The following is a 5417-nucleotide window of genomic DNA, read 5'->3' as shown; positions in this document are numbered from 1 at the left end:
AGCAGGAATATCAAAACACTGATAAATGCAGCTTCACTCTGATCCCCTGGCATTGGGGAGGGCCTGAACATGGAAACTGGACTGAGAAATACAAGGGATTCTGGACTGCCCATATCAAACCAGGATATCAAATCCTGGCAACTGTTGATCCTCTGGATCATGGTGTACACACAAGGGGTCAATGCAACCATCATACCAAGACCTTCAGCAAATCAACCCAGGCAAGAGTATGGAGGAATGGAGGTTGCCCTAGATCTACCATCCCCACTTTAGACCATCACAACAGAGTCCAAAGGCCAGACGTTCAGGGACTTGATGGTTGTAGCTTCTGCCAGAGAGTAACAGATTAGAGCTGTTGCTGACTGCCTAATGCCTCAGCCAGTGTGCATTTCATCAGGGTGATGACCCTTAAACTTTCCTCAACCAAGAAGTACCCGCAAGGCAGTGTGGGCTAGGGTTTTGAGGCACTCTATACTCCCCTTACTCTGGAGGTTGCAACATTGTGGTATTTCATAGGAGCTACCCTGCCACAAGTAGCCCCATTGCCAGAAGTAGCCACATTGCCACTAAGCCCTCCATTCAGATATGGTTTAGTCATACCTAGGACCCCTATAAGGCTGCTGTAAATTAAAGAAATCTTAGACTGGTACAGTCATAATATATAGAGTAGAGTTTATCCCTTCAACAAATAAAATACACTATTGGTTGAAATTGGGGGAAAGCACATTTTTGCCCTTATTATATTTTTTCTGATAACATTAGTTTTCTCCAATTGAATTTTACAATTTTCAATTAAATCAAGAGAAAAACAATCAATTTTTGGTGTTTAATGTAAAGATCTTGATGAATTACCCAGTTCAATCAATTTGGATTTAAGATGTAAGATTATCAATGCCATCTTCATGAAAGAAGAGAAGTAGTACAAATAATGGCCAGAAAAATTAGACTAATTTCATGAGGCCGTAGAAAAATATACTGAAAAGTCAGTAGCATACTCATTCTTTGCATCAACATCTCATCTGTGTCGACCTCAATAAATTCTTGCAAGTCCAGACGACTGCTTTAGTTGTGAAGTACAGTCATCATCTTCTGACCCAGTCTTCTTTAAAGGTTCTACATTTGAAGCAGATGACATGTACAAAAAATGTGCTTTGAAAAGGGGGATTTAAACTTATTGCCAAAGTAGATGTTTAAGGACATGACTGTTTTCTGATTTTAGAATGAGGAAGCAAAGTGATGAGATGCTGGGGCAAAAAAAATCAATAATTAGAATAATATAGAAAAATCCATAATTCCACAAATGATAGAAAATATACAACACATACAAATAACATATCTCTGGGGGAAAAACATTCTGTTTCAGATCAGATGATCATCTAAAAGACAGGAAGCAGAACAATCTTGTCCACATCTCTTTGGTTTAAAAATCAGGCTGTAAATCACACAGGGGGGCTTGTGGTTTTGGTTTTCATATCTCATTTATCACCACCCTCAATTTCCATTATTTCTTTAAATCAGCCAGGCTAGAAATGAAGTAAGAGAAGTTTTCTTTTAGATATTTTGATACTCTTTACTTTCCATCTGAAACCTGATAGTGAAGTGAAGCTTCCAGGAAGTGAAATGAGCTGCTCTAATTAAAGCACCCAAGAGTGTCACGTGCATCAGCATCCCTGCACTGAAAAATGGTGGTGGGGATGCTTTAACTAAAGCTTGTGGAACAAGCTTTAGTTAAAGCCCCCCACCACCACTTTTCAGTGCAAAAGCACCCCACCACCACTTTTCAGTGCAGGAACACTGATAAACGTGACACTGGAGTCTGCTGGAGGGCAGTAATTACCATGCTCCAGCAGACTCGATTAATTACAGCATATCAGAGCAGCCTTGCTGCACATGTATAGGTGCTCTATATTATCATGATGATCCTGAAACTAAGGCCTGGCCTGCACTATGAAATTTTCCTGCAACAGCCAAGTCAGCTATTAGGGGTGTGTGAAATAGGCTGTATTTGATTTGGATTCAGCCCAAATTGGGGACAGTGATTCAATTCGCTGATTCAGATCGCTGTCCCCCAATTCAATTTGGCCAAATCCAAATCTGAAGATTCGATGCTGATTCAGAGAATCAGTGATTTGGCCATAGACACAGCTTTAAATGTTTTTTTCTACATGAATGCTGAGATGGTGAGATGGATGGAACATCCCACAGGAGTGCGGGGGTCCCCCCACATACTTGGCAGTGAACCCGGAAGTAGACTGGAAATACTGGAAGTCCACTTCTGGGTACGCTGACGAGCGTGCAGGGCCCCCTCGCCACACTCCCCGGCTCAGTGATCTGCCACAGGGGGACCCCAGGTGCGCCTCCAGAGACAGGAGGCACCAGTCACTGAGCCAGAGGAGCATGGGGGGCCCCCCAGTGCATTCCCCGGCAGACCAGGAAGTGGACTGGAAGTGGTTCTGGTCTACTTCTGGGTCTGCTGCCAAGCATGCTGGCACCCCCCCCCCCCCATGCTCCTGTGGAACACTCCATCCACCCCAGCATCTTAGCATTCATGAGCTGCCTCGTACATTGAGGTATGTAGAAAAAACATTTAAAGCTTTGTCTATGTCCAAATCACTGAATCTTTCCGAATCAATTCAGAGGATTCGATTTGATTCGGAGAGATTAAAGGGTCTCCTGATTTGATTTTAATTTGGAAATTTGGGGCTGAATCTCCACCGAATTGAATCAGTGACTGAAGCTTCACACAGCCCTATTAGCTATGAGCAGAGACATAGCTGGGCAGCTCCACACCCTGGGCAGCTGTGTGATGCCTAGGGAAGTGTTGGCTGACATGGTGCTGATCACAGTGGTGTAATCAGCCACTCCTGTGCATGAGCAACTGGCACCTCCTGAGTCTGGGGGGCACCTGCAGAAGCTGGTGGCAGCAGCAGCAGTGGGGATGAGGGTGGTGATCACCTGCAGAAGCCAGCAGCAGCGGTGGGTATGGGGCTGGCAAGCACCCGCAGAAGCTGTCAGTGGCATCAGCTGTGGGGGTGAGGCTGGCGAACACTTGCAGAAGACACTAATGGCATCAGCAGTGGGGATGGGGGTGGCAATTACCCACAGATGCCAGTGGCGGGACCTGTGGGAAGGAGGGGGGGGGGTGCCCCCCCAAAAAAGCCACTGGCAATGTCAGCGGTGGGGACGAACCTGTCAGAGGGGTATAACAGGGGGCCTTCTCGGGGCCAATTTAACCGTGGCCCACCCACCTGTTTTTGGGCTAACCACCCACCTTCTCTCCCACCATGCCTTGTTGTTAATTGATTAATAGATGTAATTAAGTGGGAGGCTGCCCATTTCCTGCCCCAATGCCAGGAGTGCTATCTGCGGCTCCATTCCTCCCCTATACCGCAGCCCAAGCCTTGCAGATGGCATCTAGTTGTTATCATAATCACCAGCCTCTGCACTGGGCCCCAGAATCCTACTATTGAACCCCTATGATCCCTCCATTCCAGTGGCCTAATCCGCCTTCATTCTCGGCAACATGGCTCCCTAAGCTGCTTCCCCCTCACAAGTGTGGTCGCCCCCAGGACCTTGGGCTACTAGCCCTGGCCCACCTCCAGGCCAGTCAGAACCCCAGGCCCTCAGCTCTTGGGCATTCCTCACAGTGGGCCCCTTGGCCCTTGGTACTTCCGGTCCTGGCCTCAGCTTTGACTAGTTGGGGGAAATGTCAATCAGGTTTGTGAGTCCAACCCATAGGTTGAGAAATGCTGCCCTAGCTGATTTAGCTAGATAAGCCAAAGCCATAATCCAGGCACAGCAATACCAAAAGAAGTAAATGGTTTAGCTAATTCTGTCTGGGGAAGCACAAAAGCTATGACAGCAGAATAAAACCCTTCTATGGGCTACAGTGTATATCCACTTGGGCAATGGCTCTGAATCTTCTCAGACTTAAGGCCCCCCCTCCATAACTGTTGTGAACTGAGCAGCAGTCCAATTCAAAAACTAATTTTATATTACAGTGCTTACCTTATTGCAAAGGGTAATACACTGCTGTAGCCAGCAGTGTAACTAGAGAGAGTAGAAACAACTGTGAGAGCATCTCAGGGCACCACCTTTGTCAGGGGGGCCCAAGAATAGCCACAATCACGGTAGTATAGGTGACTGGTAGGAGGGTACAGGGGGGCATGTGCCTCCTTGTGGCAGCACTGTGTGTGCAGTGAAAGTGAGGGAGTCACCAGTCAGGGACAGCATGTGCTCATTTGCTTATTTCCTCACTCTTCCTGTGGCATGTGCAAGGATCTTGCAGCATCCCAATTGAGAATCACTGCACTAGGGAGTTCTGCTGATGTGACTATTTTACCGCTATGGAGCAGCAAAAGCTCCATAGTGTAGATAGTCTCTAAATGTACTTGGCCATGTACCTACATCTTCTGTCAAAAAGCATGTATGTGGTTAGCAGACACATGCACTGTGTTGAGTATGTTTACATATGTGCCCAGTGTTTATTGACATAAGGTTTAGTTCAAATGACTTTAGTTATTCCTGCCCAATGGGCTCTATACAAAATTTCCCTCTTCCCAAATTAGGGCAAGGCATGCTAGTTCTTTGGGGCTTTGGCAAAGGCTGGTGAGAAGAACTCAAAGCTATGCTTTCTTAGAGAGCAGGACCACACAGAAATATTGACCATAACTTCTGAGTATGGAAAATATATGGAATACTACTGTCAGATTTTGAATGTACATAGGATGTCAGAGAAAATTAGGCTCTTGTCAGTCAAATTATCATGTCCTTCAGTCTTCCAAGAAACATACTTAAAAGCTTAAAACAAGATGTCTTAAGAGAGGGTGATAGTCCTACTGTGAAATAAATTTTTATTTTATGCAACAGATCTGACAAGAATTTCTAACATGAAAGAGTCCGCTTACTACATCTTAGCCACCTTACTTGATCCCAGGTTTAGAAATAACCTGATAGGGTCAACTGGGGGAGGTGGGGGGGGGGATATAAAGATGCCCTGGTAAAACTCTAAGGGCGCATCCAGGCAAGCGTGCACATGCCTCAAACCCCTTTGAGATGGGGAAAGAGGCATGTGCAGAAACAAAAAAATGTTTCCCGCGTTGCAAATTTGCAGCATGGGGAGAAAATTAGACCCCTGGCCTAAAAAAATCAAAGTTTAAAATAGCAGAGCAGGGCACAGTCCCAGACCATGCCCTGAGACAACTGGAAGCTAGGTTCTCCACCGAGATGCTCTGGCTACCAGAGCATCTCTGTGGTTTGGCCCCTGTCTCTGGTGCTGAAATGCACAGCCAGCAAGGTCGTGTGTTCAGCACCAGGGCTCCAGTGCTTGCAAGTAAGGGGTCGGAGGGGCTGGAGGAGGGGGAGGGGACCATGGGGAGGGGACCCCCTCTGGCCCTGCCCATTCCCCCAGCCTCTCC

Source organism: Alligator sinensis, unplaced genomic scaffold (genome assembly GCF_000455745.1).
Source record: "Alligator sinensis unplaced genomic scaffold, ASM45574v1 scaffold736_1, whole genome shotgun sequence".
NCBI lineage: Eukaryota > Metazoa > Chordata > Crocodylia > Alligatoridae > Alligator > Alligator sinensis.
The sequence above is the reverse complement of the archived record's forward strand: the minus strand, read 5'-3'. Positions refer to the sequence as shown.